A 19,778-nucleotide genomic window follows, 5' to 3' on the forward strand; every position below is an offset into this window, starting at 1 on the left:
GTGGAACAGAACTTGGCGACTGAACGACAAGCCGGTGTAGTGCAATCTCATGTGTGCAATATTCTGTGTGTGCATATGTATATAAGTTCTTAAAGGATTGTGTAGGAAGTTAATGAGATATAAACACTGGCTACTTTGTTTAGTGATATTTGGAGGTCACTTCTAGCTTTTTATTTTGAAAAAGAAATTCAACAAAATGAAAAGGCAACCTAAAGAATGGGACAAAAATATTTGCAAACTATGATGAGAGGTTAATATCCAAAATATGTAAGGAACTCACACAACTCAGTAAAAAATCATGAAAACCCAATTAAAAATGGGCAGACGATCTGAAAAGGCAGTTTACCGAAGAAGACATACAAATGGCTAACAGGTCCATGAAAAGATGCTCAACATCACTGAATCCTCAGGGAATTGCAATTCAAAATCCACAATGAGCTATCACTTTGCATCTGTTAGGATGGCTGATATGAAAAAGACAAAAGACAATCATTAGCTTCATAGCATCCCCGTGTTCATTGCAACACAATTCACCATAGACAAGGTACAGAAACAGCCTACGTGTCCGTTAACAGATGAATGGATCCAGAAAATATGGTATCTACATTCAACATAACATTATTTAGCCACTGCTGCTGCTGCTAAGTCGCTTCAGTCGTGTCCGACTCTGTGTGACCCCAAGACAGCAGCCCACCAGGCTCCCCCGTCCCTGGGATTCTCCAGGCAAGAACACCGGAGTGGGCTGCCATTTCCTTCTCCAAGGAAGTGTATTTAGCCACACACACACACACACACACACACAAAGAAAAGAAAATGCTGCCATTTCTAGCACCATAGATGGACCTTGGGGGTGTCATACTAAATCAAATGCCAGACAGCAAAAGACAAATACCGTAGGGTCTCGCTTGTGTGTGAAATCTTGAAAAAGCCAAACTCATAGCAAAAAAGAGAGTAGACTGGTGGTTGCCAGGACGTTGGCGTTAGGAGAGATGGGGAGATGTTGGTCAAAAGCTACAGCTTCCAGTTATGAAATAAATAAGCTCTGGGGACTTCCCTGCTGGCCCAGTGGTTAGGGCTCCAACCTTCCAATGCTGGGGGCCCAGGTTCAATCCCTAGTCAGGGGATTAAGATTCTACAAGATGAGTGGCGAGGCCAGAAAAATAGATAAATGAAATTTAAGAAAGAAGATGAATAAATTCTGGGAACCCTACATACAGCGTGGTGACTGTAGTTAACAAAACTAGACTACTTGAAAGATGCTAAGGGGGTAAATTCTCAATGTTCTCAGGACACACACACACACACACAAAGTGGAAATTTGACTCGCAGAATACATTAACCTCATTGTGGTAATCATTTTGCAGTATATACATGTATCAAATCCTCACCTTATATGGACAAAAGCTTTCACAATGTTATATGGCAACTGTACCTCAATAAGCCTGGAAGAAAATTCATATTTGACAGAGAAGCTGCAGGTAAAGTGCAATGAACCCCCATATTCCTTTTAGCTAGCTTAGATCTTGCTAATATTTTACCATATTTGCTTTATTTTTATATATTTAAAATTTTTCTTCATTATTGATTTCGTTTTTGGTTGTGCTGGGTCTCTGCTGCATGCAGCCTTGCTCTGGTTGTGGAGAGCGAGGGGTACTCTCTAGCTGCAGTGCACAAGCTTCTCACTGCCGTGGTTTCTCTTATTACGGAACACAGGCTCTAGCCACACAGGCCTCCGTAGGTGCAGCTCCCAGGCCCCAGAGTGCAGGCTCAGTAGCTGTGGCACATGGGCTTAGCTGCTCTGTGCCATGTGGAATCTTCCCAGACCAGGCATTGAACCCCTACCCCTGCATTGTCGGGTGAATTTCTATCCACTGAACCACCAGGGAAGTCCCCACATTTGCTTTATAACTATGCCGGTGAAAGGGAAAGAATTAGTGGCTCAGTTGTGTCTGACTCTTTCGGACCCCGTGGACTGTAGCCCGCCAGGCTCCTCTGTCCATGGGATTCTCCAGGCAAGGATACTGGAGTGGGTTGCCATTCCCTTCTCCAGGGGATCTTCCCAACCCAGGGACCGAACCTGGGTCTCCCACATTGCAGGCAGATTCTTTACCCTCTGAGACACCAGGGAAGCCCCTATACTTACACCTGTATCCATACCTACCTCTATCTCCATCCATGTTATGATTATTATTTTTGTGGGACCATTTGAAAGTAAATTTCTGATACCAGGATGTCTTACATCTTAATTCATCAGCATGTATCTCCTAAAAACAAGGACATTCTCTTACATTATCACAAGACTGTTCTTTCTATCATCTAATATGCCATCCACATGCAAAGTTTTACCAGTATTGTGTATATCTGCTGCCGCTGCTGCTGCTGCTAAGTCGCTTCAGTCATGTCCGACTCTGTGCAACCTCATAGATGGCAGCCCACCAGGGTCCCCCATCCCTGGAATTCTCAAGGAAAGAACAGTGGAGTGGGTTGCCATTTCCTTCTCCAATGCATGAAAATTAAAAGTGAAAGTGAAGTCGCTCAGTCATGTCCAACTCTTAGTGACCCCATGGACTGCAGCCTACCAGGCTCCTCCACCCATGGGATTTTCCAGGCAAGAGTACTAGAGTGGGTTCCCACTGCCTTCTCCAATTGTATATATCTATATATATATTATATATATGCTTGCTCCTTGGAAGAAAAGCTATGTCAAACTTAGACAGCATATTAAAAAGCAGAGACGTTACTAACAAAGGTCAGTCTAGTCAAAGCTATGGTTTTTCCAGTAGTCATGTACGGATGTGAGAGTCGGACCATAAAGAAAGCTGAGCACCAAAGAACTGATGGTTTTGAACTGTGGTGTTGGAGAAGACTCTTGAGAGTCCCTTGCACTGCAAGGAGATCAAACCAGTCAATCCTAAAAGAAATCAGTCCTGAATATGCATTGGAAGGACTGATGCTGAAGCTGAAGCTCCAATACTTTGGCCACCTGATGCAAAGAACAGACTCATTGGAAAAGAACCTCATGCTGGGAAAGATTGAAGGCAGAGAGAGAAAGAGATGACAGAGAATGAGATGGTTGGATGACATCACCGACTCGATGGACAAGCGTTTGAGCAAGCTCCAGAAGTTGGTGATGGACAGGGGTTAGGATGTGTGCTGCAGTCCATGGGGTCACAAAGAGTAAGGCATGACTGAGCGACTGAACTGAACTGAACTGAACCAGTTATATATATACACACTCACACAAACACATACACCCACATATTTCTCAATGGTGATGATAATTTTTATTTCCCTTTTAATACTTTTTGGAAGAGTATAAAAGTTCTGGTTTTTTTTTCCTCCTGAGATTGTAAACATCATCTTCATAATTAGGAAGGACCATAAGTATCTCCATGAGAGAAAAATGATAAAATACAACTCAGAGACTGGATAAGTCCTCTATTATGGAGAAAAAGGGGAAGCCCCAAAGCAATTTTCCTTTCTAAGGCACCAGAGGAGCTCAAATGCCATTCCAGCCTCACTCAGATACACATCAAAGACAAGAAAGACTCCATCTTTTCCTTCCATCCCGCACACCTGCCTCTGGCAGATCAACAGAAAGCCCCTCGGGCAATTTGAGATTATAGACTAGAAGTCTGCTTTCTCTTTCTTCTTTTTTTCTTTATAATGGACCTTTGTGAAGAGATTGAGACAGGATGGAGAAGGAAACTCTTGATACCTCCTATTCTGCCCCAGGAGACCAAGATTGAAAGCTCTTACCATCACATCAGGGTGCTTCCCTGGTGGCTCAGATGGTAAAGCCTCTGCCTGCCTTTTGGGAGACCCCAGTTCGATCCCTGGGGAAGGAAGATCCCCTGGAGAAGGAAATGGCAACCCACTCCTGTACTCTTGCCTGGAAAGTCTCACGAACGGAGGAGCCTGGTAGGCTCCAGTCCGTGGGGTCGCGTAGAGTCGGACACGACTGAGCGACTACTTAAGTAAGTAACCATCTCATTAGAGGACAGCGTGTTGAGTATATACATACCCCGCATTCTGTTAGTTCCACTTTGAGGGTGATGCCCTGGAGAAAGTCAGGTGCACTTGCACCAGGAGGCGTTGCTAGGAAGGCTGTTCACGCATCATTCGAAGGATGGCTCCAGGCTAGAAAGAGCCCCAAGACCCACCAAGAGTGGAGTGGAGACAGGGCGGCAAATGCATACAACCAACTGCACAGCAATAAAAACAGATGGTGGGACTTCCTGCTGGCTCAGTGGTTAGGACTCTGAGGTTCCATTGCAGGGGACCCAGGTTTGATCTCTGGTTGGGGAACTAGGATCCTGCAAGCTTCATGGCGAGGCCACAAAGAGACGATGCACTGCGGCCCGGAACAAAACAGACGTATCTCACCGACGGAACGTCAAGGGAAAGAAACTAGACCCAAGAAACTCCATGCATGACTCCATTTATATAAAGTTCAAAAGCAAAAGAGGCAACATTAAACTACATTGTTTAGGGATGCTGACAGAGGGGTTAATACTAGAAGAAAAGCAAGAGAAGGATTAGCCCAAAATCTGGGGTTGTGGTTACTTGTTTGGGGAGGAAGTGGTGCTCAGGGAGATGCGGGGTACTATGTCCTGCGGGTTACTAACATTGGTGTTTTCTTTGTGAGAATTGGTTAAACCGTGTGTATCCTATGCAGTTATGAGTCATGAAAACAAACATAAAAATGAAACGCATGTTATAAAAGAAAAGACCTGGGGCTTTCCTGGCAGTCCAGTCGTTAAGACTCCATGCTTCCAATGCAAGGGGCTCGGGTTTGATCCCTTATAAGGAAACTAAGATCCCACAGGCTGTGTGGTACAGCCAAAAATGCATAATAAAATGAAATATCTAAAGCATCCTATGGAGGCTGGTTCTTGCAGCACCACGAGCCTTCACATCAATTGCCCAGCTGTAAGGGGCAGCACTTGGGTTCTTTTAAGGTGACTCGATGAACCATTACAGAGAATGCACTGAGCTCCAGATCTAGGGCTAAGTGCCGAAGCTGCCAAGAATGAGGAAGACAAGACTTATGCCCTCGAGGTGCTTAAAATCTAGAGAGGGACAAGCAAGCAGGCAGGCACCACAGGGTCACGTGATGAGACCTCTGCTGGGACAAGCGCAAAGGGCTGGAAGCAACACCCAAATGAGAACCAACGGGCAGGTAAGATGAATCAGGGGCGGGAGAAAACCAAGCAAGTTCTGAGAAGAGAAAAGGCAAAGCCCCAGGGGCAGGGTGCATACCAGGGAGGGTCGGTCCTTGATAAGGCTGTGGAGTGCAGGCTGCAGCCCAGGAGGGAGATGAGAGATGAGGTCACAGAACGCAGTGTCCAGATCAGGATGCACTCAAAGCAAAGGCCATGGGGAGCCCTAGAATGATTTAGAGCAAAGGTTTAGAAGGAGCAAGAGGGAACAGATTAAAGGCTGTTTGGGTGATTTGGATGAGAAATGACAGAGGCCTGGTTAAAAGCCATGGAAATAGACACGGAATCAAGGGACACAAATCAGCGACCAAAACCAGTAATGAACACAATTCTATTTCAGTAGGGAAGGCAGGTTGAGAATTTGCACGTTTACAGACTTACCGGTAAGGCTTTACTGCTGGTCCGTGGATTATACTTTGAGAAGCAGCAAGGTTCTACATGGCGCCGGGCCAGGCTGTGTCTGATCATCCTAAAGGTGTCCTGAACCTCTGTACATTGTCTGAATTCAATTCACACCCTGGCTGCCTCATTGCCGACGAGGTGGCCCAGGTTAACTCTCATTGTCACCTTCAGCCTCAGTGTCCTTGCCTGGAAAAGGCGTGAGATGGTACCAGTCTCAGTAGGGTTGCTAGGCAACTTAAGCAAGGCCAGCAGACTTGACCAATGAGAGCTCAGATCTTCGTTTCATCTGCTCTAAATGTCCCATCCCCGACTGATTCTTGGCTGCCCGGTTGCCCCACCAGGGTTGACAAATGGTAACAACAGATTTCTCATCAGGCTGAGCCAAATAATCAGGTTAACAAACTATCACAGAATTGACCTCAGAGACAGGGGATTCATTTGAGATTTTTGACTGTGGGGGAATTTTCTGTAGTGCTGTTTTTCCCCACGAGTGCAGGCATTGGGCGGGCCAACGGGTTCGTTTGGGTTTTTCTGCTACAGCCTATGGACAAAACCTGAAGGAAATTTTGGCCAAGTCTATCTATTTGTTAGAAACTGGGTTTTTTAGAGTCAGGTCTGAGCTTCCAGGCTTTTCTGCTTTAGCTACTGAGCTTCTGCAGGACCTCCCCCAGGCATTAGGTGGCCCAGCTGGAGCTCGTGGCGGTTAGGACGTTGTGTAAGGGGAGAGGGGGAAGGTACTTTCTGATAACCTTCCCCCACAATGTTTTTAAAGTAACATTTATTGGCTTTGATCTTCTTTTCATGTTAAAAAGAGAAAGAGCACGTTTGATGAAAAAGATAATGACAATTGCTGCCATTTATGGGGCTCTTATTGAAGCTCTTTGTTTTCAAGTCCTTATCTCTTTGAACCATTCCAAATTTTTTCCATGAGGTCTTTGGCTGGAAGATGACCTTCCTTGTCTAAAGTGGCAGCTAGTGAGTCATGGAGCCCAGGAATGATGCTGGGTTGGTCCCATTCTGTGCATGAACATCTAATGCATCACCTGAGAAGCCCTGCAAGGCAAAGAAACCAAAGGAACCCTCACAGGGACAACCCTTGTGACATTCTCCTGTATTTCCCTTAAGTCTTTGTGTAGCTATTTGCAAAAAATAGTTTGGAAAATAGAAGTACCCTGTGAACCAGCAATTCCACACCTGGGTATATGTTCGAAAAAACAAAACACCAATTCAAAAAAAATACCTGCACCCTAAGGTTCGTAGTAACATCATTTACAATTGTTAAAGTATGGAGTTGAGTGTCGGTCAACAGATGAGTAGATAAAGAAGATGTGATACACACACACACACCATGAAATATTACTCAGCTATAAAAAGAATGAAATTCGATGTTTGGCAGGAACCAACACAATTCTGTAAAGTAATTATCCTTCAATTAAAAAATAAGTAAAATTTTTGAAAAAAGAACTAAATTTTGTCATTTGCACCCACATAGATGGACTTGCAGGGCATTTTGCTAAGTGAAATAAATCAGAGAAAGTCAAATACTGTATGATGTCACATAAATGGACTCTAACAAATTCAACGAACTAGTGAATATAACAACCAAAGCAGCAGACTTGGGGAACTTCCATGGCTGTCCAGTGGTTAAGACTCCATGCTTCCAATGCAGTGGGTACAGGTTTCATCCCTGGTGGAGAATTTAAGATCCCACACACCTCCAGGCCAAAAAGCCAAAACATAAAACAGAAGCACTATTGTAAAAAATTCAGTTAAGACTTAAAAAATGGTTTGCATCAAAAAAATATATTTAAAAAATAAAAGAAGCAGACTCACAGATACGGAGAACAGACTAATAGTTACCAGTGGGGAGAGTGAAGGGTGGAGGAGCAGGACGGAGTAGGGGATTAAGAGGTACAAATTCCTATGAACAAAATAAATAAACTCCAAGGATGTGTTGTACAGCACAGGGAATATAACCTATATTTCATAATAACTATTCATGGAGTTTACCCTTTAAACCAGCTTCCCCAGTGGCTTAGCAGTAAAGAATTCTCCTGCAGTGCAGGAGATGCAGGAGACTCGGGTTCGATCCCTGGGTCGGGAAGATCACCTCGAGGAGGAAACAGCAACCCACTCCGTTATTCTTGCCTGGGAAATCCCTCGGAGACAGGAGTCTGGCAGGCTACAGTCCATGGGGTCGCAAGAGTCAGACGTGACTGAGCACTTCATGTATGCTTTAAACATTGTGAATCACTGCACACTTTTAACATACAATATTATACACCAACTATATCTCTCATAGCTCAGTTGGTAAAGAATCTGCTTGCGGTGCAGAAGACCCAGTTTCAATTCCTGGGTTGGGAAGATCCCCTGGAGAAGAAAATGGCAATCCACTCCAGTATTCTTGCCTGAAGTATCCCATGGACAGAGGAGCCTGGCAAGCTACAGTCCATGGGGTCGCAAGAGTTGGACATGACTTAGCAACTAAACTACTACTACTACTACTATACTTCAATTTAAAAATGGACAAAATTAATTTGAGAGCAACCTATATACTGAGCCTTATTGAATATTTTAAAATGTATTTACATTATAATAGTAGCTCATACATTTTTCTTCTTTTCAATTCTAATAATACATAAACATGTGCTGATAAAAGAGAAAACTCCCTAACCCCACCCTGCCCAGATGTCTTCCCTGTTTCCTTCCATGCACGTTTCTTTCCATGTGCCAAGCAGATTCTCACACCTGCTCTGTGCCAGGCCCTGCACTTGGTGCTGGGATCAAAGATGTGTAAGGAAGGTAAATATCTCAAAGTCCTTGGCTTTAAGGTCTTCCCTGGGTCCAGCCAAGGCTGGGAGGGGTTAGATGCAGTCATGACGTGACCTTAAACCCAGAGAGGTGGAGTGAGTGTGGAAAGGATAAAAATAAAACTAACATGCTTTGCCATAGGAGAGGGAAGAAGGGATCCATTGGTGGATTCAGAGTTTATGGGAAGGTGAAAGGAGGAGTAAAGAGCTTGACAAGAGAGACTTCCCTGGTGGTCCAATGGTTAAGACTCCGTGGTTCCAATCCAGATGGCATGGGTTCAATCCCTGGTCAGGGAACTAGGATCCTGCATGCCTCCAGGTGGAACAAAAAAGAAAAGCTTGACATGAGTTGAAAAAGACACTCATAAGCCAGATCAAAATTCAATCAGTTATTGGCACATCCTGGCTAAGAATATGTGGATCCCAGCTTGGGAAAGAGATGTTAGCCTACAGTGGCCATTCTCCCTTCCTCCTGAGACATCATGCAATGTCTGGAGACATTTTCTATTGTCAGAATAAAGGCGAGAGGGTGTTACTGCTGACAACCAGTGGGTGGAGGCCGGAGATGCTGCTAAACATCCTCCAATGCACTGGAAGGTCACCACCCCAAGGCAAGAATCACCTGACCCAAAAAACCAATGGCACAGAGAGAGAAATTCTGGCTGGGGCTGGAAAGGTGCTCCCGACATCAGCCACCTGCAAGCTAAGGTGTCTGGAGAAAACTCACTTCATCTCACCCAGCCTCACTTTCCTTCTCTACATAATGATAGAGAACAGTGGTACCTACTTCACAGGTTAGTGAGAAGGGTAAACTACTTGAAGAAGCTCTTGATAAATGTTAGTAGTTAAAAAAACAAACATGCATGGTAATTCCCTGGTGGTCTAGGGATTAGAACGCCGAGCTCTCACTGCTGAGGCCTTGGGTTCAATCCCTTTGGGAAACTATGATCTGTCAGACTGGGTGGTGCGGGCCAAAAGAGGAAAAAAAAAAAAAAAGTGGAGATGAGGAGGAGTTTGCAGAGATGTAGCAAGACTTCAAATGCTACAAAGAAAAATCTGGACTTTCTTCTCTCGGTATGTTCCAGGCCTTGAAGGTGTATGAACATTTGCAAAATTTGATATTCAAGATAATTCACCAGTTAAAAAAAAAATTCCTTTAAACACACAACAGTTACTCCTGAGCAGCTGGCATATGGGAGGCGTGAACCTGATGTTGGATAAGGGTGGGGAGTGGATTTAAATTTTTTTTTTCTTTTTGGCCGAGCTGTGTGTCATGCAAGATCCTCATTGCCAAGGATGGAACCCATGGTCCCTGCAGTGGAAGGGTGGAATCTCCTCCACTGGACCGCTGGGGAAGTCCCTAATTTTTTTCCTTTTTTTAACAAGGCATGTATTATTTTCGCAGTTAAAAAATATGATTTGGAAAGCGCCCAGTGATGGTAAAGATATTTAAATGGCAAAGCAAAACAATAAAACACATTGCAAAGAAAATAGAAACCAAAAGTGAAACAGATTAATCTCTAAGTTGATTCAGACACTGAATCCATGGCTCATTCACATACAAGTTTTGGCCATTGCAAAATTGACTGTGTTGCCATTTAAGAAAAAAAACCTGAAGGTTCCTGATGTTGGATACGTATGTGGTGGTGGAGAGGGCAAGTGTGCCTCCGCACGTCCCCCGTAAACTACTTTCGGGTGGTTTTGGAGCTGCATTTGTCCAGTGCAAACCAACCACCGATGCCTATGAACAGCCAGCGACTATATTCTTCAGACCTCCTCAGGCTCCTCAGAGTCTTTGAGTAGGCCAAGGCCAAAGAGACCTGCTGATCCACAAACAGCTTGAGACCTGTTTGATTCAGAACCAGCAAAAGATGAAGAAGTCTTTCCTGAAAGTCATGCTTACCCTCAGCAGATTTTAAATGTATCAGGTTCTGGGGACAATTGGATCAGGCCCTGTCACTCAGAAGACTAAACATCAGAAGCTGGAGCTCACCTGTCGTGTGGCAAGTTGTGAGTGTGCTTCCTGGCTCCACCACTTAGGTGGCCTTGGGTGTGTTACTTAACCTCTCTGAACCTCAGTATCTTCTGTTTCAAAGGGTCGATAGCCTGACGGCCCTGGCAGGATGTTGTATAAGTATAGAGAAACCATGGAAGCTAGAGAGTTCTGAAAAATGCCTGATGCCTGCTCTTGTGGGCTTCCCAGGGGGGCATTAGTGGTAAAGAACCCGCCTGCCAATGCAGGAGACATAAGAGACATGGGTTTGATCCTGGGTTGGGAAGATCTCCTGGAGGAGGGCATGGCAACCCACTCCAGTATTCTTGCCTGGAGAATCCCATGGACAGAGGAGCATGGCGGGCTACAGTCCATAGGGTGGCAACGAGTCAGATAGGACTGAAGCAACTTAGCATGTACGCACGCACCTGCTCTGGTAAGAGGCGATCAGTGGTGACACCTTCCACCCACTTTGCCTCCTGGGCAGGCATAGAGGCTTCTCAGAGGCTACTCCTTATCAGCTGAAGTGCTGGGAACACCCAAAATAAAGCTTGTGGAGACTTGTCTTCACTAGCATAGCTGAACCGGCTTTGGAGGTTTGAAATGACTCGATGATTCCTGGATTCTCTCTCGCTCATTTTTTTTTCCCATAGTTTTTCTTTAAAATGTTTCTATTTTTTAAATTTGTTTTTTATCTTTTTATTTTCTTTCTTAAATCTTTTTATCTCTTTTTCCCCTTCTTTCTTTCTCTTCATTCTTTGGATTCTCTCTTGATTTGTCTTTGAAACGGTTGGTAAGGGGCATGATTTGCTATCTGCAGCTCTCTCCTTGCCTACGTACACAGGCAGGAAAACATGAAACAATGCCAGTCATATTCAATGGCAGTACGCAGAAGATGTGACCCGAGAAGAAGCTGAGCGAAACAAAGAAAGTGGACGTGGGGGACTTCCTCGTTGGTCTGGTGGCTAAGACTCTGTGCTCCCAATTCAGGGCACCCTAGGTTCTATCCCTAGTCAGGGAACTAGATCCCATATGCCAGAACTAAGACCTGGTGCAGCCAAAAAAGAGAACGTTTCCCCGGAGGGTCCCAGTCCTGAGGGGCAGAGCCGTTGAGAGGTTAAGGTCCCAGAATCCCAAACAGGATGCTATTTCTCAGTCAAGGCGAGGTGTTCATGTCCTATTGTATTTGCACAGGGAACTCTGCTCAGTGATACGTGGCAGCCTGGATGGGAGGGAGCTTGGAGGAGAGTGGATACCTGTATATGCACGACCAAGTCCCTTTGCTGTCCCCCTGAAATTATCACACATTGTTAATTGGCTACACTCCAATATAAAATAAACAAATTTTAAAGAAAGAAAGAAAGGTGTTCATGAACCACGCTGGGCTTTCTTGACTCAAGTCAGGCCTCTTGGGAGAGCCATCTTGTGGCCTCCTTTAGAATCAGACTTTTTGGGTGATTTGTTTGTCTTCCTTGCCACTGGCTTTTTCCTTCTCAGAGGAAGAGAAATGAAATCCAGAATGGAATTGGAGGTAAATACTGTGTGGGTCGGCGGTGTTGGAGGTTGGCACAGACCAATGCAGTGAGTACTAGTACTCTAACTAGCTGAGTAAGTCACTTACTGTCATGACAACAAAAATAAGGGATGGTAATAAGGAGGAGTCGCTATGGATGGCGCGTTGGAAACTGAGGCAGCCCACAGACACAGGAAACAAACATCTTACCCAAGGGGAAGCAGTGGGGAGGGATAAATTGGGAGTTTGGGATTAGCAGATGCTAGCTAGTATATGGGCTTCCCAGGTGGTACTAGTGGTAAAGAACCCACCTACCAAAGCAGGAGACCCAGGTTCAACCCCTGGGTCGGGAAGATCCCTTGGAGGAGGGCCTGGCAACCCACTCCAGTATTCTTGCCTGGAGAATCCCATGGACAGAGGAGCCTGGTGGGCTACAGTCCATGGGGTGGCAAAGAGTCAGACATGACTAAAGTGACTTGAGCATGCATGCTTGCCACTAGTATATATAAGACAGATAAACAACGAGGTCCTACTGCTTCCCTCGTGGCTCAGTTGGTAAAGGATCTGCCTGCCACGCAGGAGACCTGGGTTCAGTCCCTGGGTTGGGAAGATTCCCTGGAGGAGGGCATAACCACCCACTCCAGTATTCTTGCCTAGAAATCCCCATGGACAGAGGAGCCTGGCGGGTTACAGTCCATGGGGTCTCAAAGAGTTGAACACGACTGAGCGATTAAGCACAGCACTGTATAGCACAGAGAACTATATCCGATATTCTGTGATAATGGAAGAGAATGTGGAAAAGAATATATATGTATAACTGAGTCATTTTGCTGTTTACAGCAGAAATTAACACAGCATTGTAAATCAACTATACTCCAATTTAAAAAAATAAATAAATGTATTTTATCTGAATCCTCATAAAAAGACTTCTGACCTGAACAGTCTTATTCTCTTTATTTAGAGATGAGGAAAAATGGATTTGCTCCTGGAGATTCTGAGAAGCCACTGTGGGTTCCTCAGCAAAGGAGGGAGTGGGGGGAGGAGAGAAACAGGAGTGGGATCTGGATAGGTGGAGTGAGAGGGAGCAGCCCTCCAAAGTCTGGGAGACTGCATCCTGCTGGTGCCAGTGCAGCCCCTCTGTGAAGAGAGTTTTAAAGGTGAAAAAACAAACAAACAGATATTTAAATCGAAAATTGAAATGTATTGCCCGAGGCCATAAAACCAGCAAGGTGAGCAGGAAAGTCTTGACCGTGGGGGGTAATCATCCAACCTAGCAATACAACTAAATAGCTCATCTCTCTAATCGCAAGAGGCCTTTTGGAGTCAGAAACCCCATAAATAAATCCAAGTATCCCTTTCTGATCTCCAGGCAAACAAATGGAATTAGCACATCAAAGGCTTGGGTCCCTGTACTGTATGTAAGTAATCCTGCCCCAAGGTGGGAGGTGGGGCAGATGGAAGATCCAGGAGTTCAGAAATGGTTAACTCACTTATTTCTTGGGCTCCATTCCTGACCAGATGTGTGACTCAGGAAAACTTACCTAACCTCTCTGAGCCTACCTCATAAACTTGTTATGAGGATGAAATGAAAATGATGTTATCATTGTTGAGTGGTTTATATGTGCCAATCCCAGTTCCAAGATCATTTCTTACATTCACTCAATTCTCCCGATAACATACCTCTTAAATGAGTTACTGCTGCTGCTCTGCAGTCGTGCCCAACTCTGTGCGACCCCATAGACAGCAGCCCACCAGGCTCCCCCGTCCCTGGGATTCTCCAGGCAAGAACACTGGAGTGGCTTGCCATTTCCTTCTCCAACGCCTGAAAGTGAAAAATGAAATCGAAGTCGTTCAGTCATGTCTGACTCTTAGCGACCCCATGGACTGCAGCCTACCAGGCTCCTCTGTCCATGGGATTTTCCAGGCAAGAGTACTGGAGTGGGGTGCCATTGCCTTCTCCATAAACAAGTTACTAATACATTACGTAATGATTAAAATGATTATAGGAAATCTATCTAGCAACATAGGAGACACATTATATTAAGTAGTAATAACAATCAAAATAACAAGAAAAATTTTGGGAATTCCCTGGCAGACCAGTGATTAGGAATCCGCACTTTCACTGCTCTGGGCCTAGATTCAACCCCTGGTTGAGGAACTAAGATCCCACAAGTCCTGAGGTGTGGCTAAAAAAAAAATAAGCAACAAATAAATTTCAAAATACTGTCTACTCTAAGTCAACATTCAAATTCCTGAATGCAAGGATGAAAAGAGAAAGTGGAAAAATAAACCCTCAATTTTGGTGGAATTGTGCATGGTCCATTATGTCTTTCGGAGAAGGCAATGGCAACCCACTCCAGTACTCTTGCCTGGAAAATCCCTTGGACAGAGGAGCCTGGTAGGCTGCAGTCCATGGGGTCGCGAAGAGTTGGACACAACTGAAGCGACTTAGCAGCAGCAGCAGCAGCAGCAGCATTATGTCTTTGGTTGCTGTTACATAATGAATTTTTCCAGAAATGAAATTTTTATTTATAATATTTATATATAACTATACAAGAACAATTGAATAGGGTTTGAGAAGCAAACATACATACATATAGACACACGTGTATCCCCAGCTCAATCCGGATGCCCCCTGGTGTCCTCACTTTGGGCTTCCCTGGTGGCTCAGATTTGTAAAGAATCTGCCTGCAATGCAGAAGACCTGGGTTCAGTCTCTGGGTCGGGAAGATCCCCTGGAGAAGGGAATGGCAACCTTCTCCAGTACTCTTGCCTGGAGAACTCCATGGACCGAAGGACTCCATGGGTTACAGTCCATGGGGTTGCAAAGAGTCAGACACAACTGAGAGACTAACAGCTTCACTTTCACATAGCTATAGCTATTTAATCACATATAATTGCATCTATAGTTATTTAATTACGTCTCTATACAAATATATAGAGATAAATGTATATACGCATATATATATAAATTACATTTGTGTATTTGTTTTTCTATCTCCCAAACCCTGTTCTTATCACTTTCTCCTCTGAGGAAAACTTTACCAGGAGGCAAATTCTGCGGGCAAATACTGCTGTGAGGGCTTGATCTCACATTTTTGTGAATCATAGACCCTTTGAAGATCCCAGGAATGCCTGTTACTCTCAGTGCAGGGAAACACACACACCCAGAACCCAGAAGGTAGGTGGCTTTCTCTTCATGGGAGCTCATAGCTGTTCCCACAATCCACCCCCTTGAGCCTCTGTGGTTCACAGCTTAGGAATCCATGTTTTCATTTAGAAATCTATCCCTTTTTACTTTCCAGTAAATATTGATTGAGCACCTATTATGCACCAGATGGACCCTGTCTTGAGACATTAAAGTGTCACCTCATGGCATTCACAGGGGATCATTAACCCCCTTTTTATCTGCTTCTGACCTTTCCCTGTGAAAATAGCAGGAGAGATAGAGGGGTAGCTCACATCTAAGGGATACTTTGCTGATTATAAAGGACTTTCTAACATATTCCTTGATGTAGGCTTGTGGCCACAGGGTAAGTAGATACTACTATTATCTCTGTGCAACAAAAAGGTACATTAAAAGTTGGAGAAGGTGGAATGGATGACAGATTTATCTGCATGTAGAGGAGACAAAATTCTGCACCCAGGGGCTTGTTTTAGACGGCAGAGATCACAAGCGATCTTATCGGTTACTGGATAAGGCCAGAGCTTGAATTCAGACCCCAGCAGGTTCTGTGTTACCTTAGGCAAGTTTCTTTAACTCTCTGAGCCTGTGTTTCCTTATGAAAACCGGTGACATCATGGATGTAGAAAACAAAATATGATTGCCAGGGGATAAGGGGGGTGGGGAGGGACAAGTTAGAAGATTGGGACTAACATATATATAATACTGTATATTAAATAGATAACTAATAAGACACTGCTGTATAGGACAGGGAACTCTGTGCTCTGTGATGGTCTGTATGGGAAAAGAATCTTAAAAACAAACAAACCCCACGAAATTCTCCTGACAATTTTAAATGGAATTTTCTGAATCTATAGACCATTTTAGGAAGAATTTACATCTTAACAGTATTGAATCTGCCAATTTATAATCATGGTATGTTTTCTTATATGTTGTGTACTTTTAATGTGGAAGTGTTGCATATCTTTTGTTAAATTCCTTTTAAATGATATTCTAGTTTTTGATGTTTCTGTGTCAGATTTTAATTTCATTTTCCAATGATTTGCTGATAGCTAATAAACATTAAACTGGTTTTTGAAAAAAAAAAAAAAAAAGAAGAAAAGAAAACCAGAGACAGGAGTAACATTGACTCATTAATAAAAACAGCAGAACAATAGGGACAGTATTAATACCCAGTAGTCTATGATGTTTTATGATGATAAAATGTTCATGGCAAGAAATTTCCCCAATCTGGAACACATAGAGAATGCTCAAGGCAGGAAAACAAAAAAAGAAATTAATAAATGAAAAAAAAATTTTTTTAGGTAAGGTGGTAAATCTCACCCCTTTGATATTCTTCCCCCCCATTGGTATGGAAAGTTTGGGTTGAATTTTGACAATTCTTCTTCTAGACCCCCTGAACCAAACCCTTACTGTCATAAGAATTGTCGTAAGTAGTTTTTAATGAGTGAAATTATTCTTTTTTCTTGATCCAGGTATCATTTTGCACATCTAAAGCAGGGCCTGTCTAACCACTGGGCATAGTGGACACCCTTTCTCAGATGACCCCAAGAGAGTAGAGCGGGGTGGATCTTGCCAAGTTAAAATGAATGCCTGGGCTTCTCTGGTGGCTCACTGGTAGAGAATCCACCTGCCAAAGCAAGAGACGTGGGTTTGACCCCTGGTCCAGGAAGATCCCACGTGCCGAGGAGCCACTACATCCGTGCTCCACAACCACTGAGCCTGTGCTCTAGGGCCCGGGAAACACAACTACCGAAGCCCATGGGCCCTGGAGCCCACGCTCCGTAACAAGAGAAGCCACCGAAAAGAGAAACCTGCAAGCCACAGCTAGAGAGCAGACTCCACTCACTGCAACTAGGGAAAAACCCATGCAGCAGCGAAGAACCAGCACAGCTGTAAACAAATAAATAAAATTATTTTAAAAAGATAAAATGAATAAATGCTTAAATGTCAACAAAGTGTAATTTTATGTGAACTTGCCAAGGCATACAAAATTGTATTTATTACGTAATGTCTGTACATTCTAAGATATGGGGTGAAGGCCCCCAAAGTCAGAATGTGAGACGTTATGCCCCAAGTAATGATAATTGTTGAAACTAGATGAGCACAAGAGAGTGCATTATATTTGGATATTTGGACATATTTCAGATTTTTCAAAACACTTCAGTAAAAAGGCCCTCACCCTTTGAATTCCAGTTCATTGCCAAGTCATGATTCTCAGACAACTTCTGCTTAGTAAAGTTTGAAATATTTCATTGAGTTCATTCCTCAGATCACTAGCCCTTAAAAGGTGGCTTGAGCTCTCAGGAGACAGAAGATTGGATAAACAAATATTTGTTTCCTGGAACATATCCAAATATAATGAACTCTCTTGTGCTTCTCTTTCAGTTTCAAGAATTATCATAACTTGGGCAGGGACCTTTTCAGCATTCTGACTTTTGGGGAGTCCTCACCTCATATCTTAAAATTCACCCATATTTCATAATAAAGACAATTTTGTGCAGTTCCATGAGTTCTGCTTTGGCAAACTGACATAAAATTACACTGTGTCCACATTTACGCATTTATTCATTTTGATTTGGCAAGATCCCCCCTTCCCACGCCATTGCCCGCTTGGCTGATTCACTTCATTGTGAAGCTAGAAACTAACACGACATTTTAAAGCAATTGTATTTCAATAAAAGAAAAGAAAAAAACACCAACAAAGCCCAAATATATGTTTTCTGCTTTTAAAATTCCCGAAGGCACGAGGTCATAGATGAATATATTAGGAAATCTTGGGAGGGGTTTTTCTAAGACTCTGGTGCTATGGTCTCCAATCGGCACAAAGCCATCCCACCCTTGTTTTCAAAGAGAGGTGGTTGCATTTTGATGCCAACCCAGTATCTTTCTTCCCAGGCTGGGAGCTGCCCCCACCTCTCCTGGCAACCCAGCGGCATCAGCTGTCCTCACAATGACATGAGATCTTTATCCCCAATTCAGTCCCCAGCAGGCCAGCTGGGATTGACGAGGAAAGGAAAAAGGTCTCTTTGGATGTTTCCCCTCTGAGTTGGTGCAAGTATGAATTTGTGAAGGTCAGTTTGGTGAAAGGGATCATAAACCTTCAGAATATGCTTATCTTCCCTCCTGACTTTCCAAATCTTGGAATTTCTCCTGGGGAAATCTCTGAGATGGGAATGCTAAAGTGAATGTTACAAAGGTTAAAAGGCAAAAAAAAAAAAAAAAACCAACATCACAGTGAAATACTATCACTTGGATAGAATGGTGATATAGCCCTAAAATACATTTTCCAGATTTCACAAGTATTAAAATGAGGGAGGGAGAAGGGCATTGTGGGTAGGGACTTGGAAAAATCTTTTTCCTATTCTAAAGAAATAAATTCAATTACAAAACAGAACACTATTTTTTTGAGGGGAAGCCAAACCATGCATCATGTGGGATCTTAGTTCCCCCACCAAGGATCAAATCCGTGACTCCTACAGTGGAAGTGCAGTCATACCCACTGAACCCCCAGGGAAGCCCCACAAAACAATGATATTTTCACTAAAGACAAAATACACCAGGGTTGTGCTAAGCACCTCAGGGGTGCATTCTTCCAAAAAATCTTTTATCTTTAGATTTCTTTTTTTTAGGAAAAAAACAGTGAGCCCTGTCTACATTTAATAACAAAAGGACAGAGTGATTGGGAAAGAAGTGTCAGAAAAAGTTCTGATTTTGATGCAGGCTCTTACCCTGGTTGAACTGATGCTTTTGAACTGTGGTGTTGGAGAAGACTCGTGAGAGTCCCTTGGACTGCAAGGAGATCAAACCAGTCAATTCTAACGGAGATCAGTCCTGAATATTCATTGGAAAGACTGATGCTGAAGCTAAAACTGCAATACTTTGGCCACCTGATGCAAAGAAGTGATTCTTTGGAAAAGACCCTGATGCTGGGAAAGAATGAAGGCGGGAGGAGAAGGGGACAACAGAGGATGAGATGGTTGGATGGCATCACCAACTCCATGAACATGAGTTTGAGCAAGCTCCGGGAGTTGGTGCCATTATGGACAGGGAAGCCTGGCATGCTGCAGTCCATGGGGTCACAAAGAGTCGGACATGACTGGGTGACTGAACTGAACTGAACTTACCCTGGTTGTCTACAGTTTTTAGATTTTTGCCTCTAATGTCATCTCCTGGAGGGTCTTCTGGTCCCCCTCTGCCTAAGCGGCCCCTCTCACACATCAGTCTGTTCAGTCTTCAGAGCACTTATCACAATCTGTAGTTATCAGGTACATTTTTACTTGATTTTCAATCTCCCTGGCCCCTTTAGAATTTAAGCTGTGACCTTGACCGTTCATGGCTACAAGGCCCAAGAAACTATATATAATGCACAAAGTATGAGGAGCAATGTATTAAATATTGTAGAAGGAACAAATCAGACAAGGACTGTATGAATGGCTGAGTGTACGAGTGAATGAATGAAGAATGAAGGAGGGAGTAAATGAATGAGTGAATGACTGTTGCTGCTGCCACTGCTGCTGCTAAGTCGCTTCAGTCATGTCCGACTCTGTGCGACCTCATAGACGGCAGCCCACCAGGCTCCCCCGTCCCTGGGATTCTCCAGGCAAGAACACTGGAGTGGGTTGCCATTTCCTTCTCCAATGCATCAAAGTGA

General features: G+C 43.8%; 1 long non-coding RNA gene across 1 annotated transcript; it reads right to left on the minus strand.

Moving 5' to 3' along the window:
* Positions 1-278: 278 nt before the first annotated feature.
* On the minus strand, positions 279-6,276 carry LOC113875112. The gene is made up of 4 exons (XR_003506164.1): positions 5,604-6,276; positions 5,263-5,388; positions 4,025-4,140; positions 279-464 (listed from the first exon to the last, which is right to left on the minus strand). It is a non-coding gene; the product is annotated as an uncharacterized LOC113875112 (long non-coding RNA).
* Between the last annotated feature and the right edge of the window lie 13,502 nt (positions 6,277-19,778).

The sequence above is a fragment of the Bos indicus x Bos taurus genome, chromosome 17 (genome assembly GCF_003369695.1).
Source record: "Bos indicus x Bos taurus breed Angus x Brahman F1 hybrid chromosome 17, Bos_hybrid_MaternalHap_v2.0, whole genome shotgun sequence".
NCBI classification, from domain to species: Eukaryota; Metazoa; Chordata; class Mammalia; order Artiodactyla; family Bovidae; genus Bos; species Bos indicus x Bos taurus.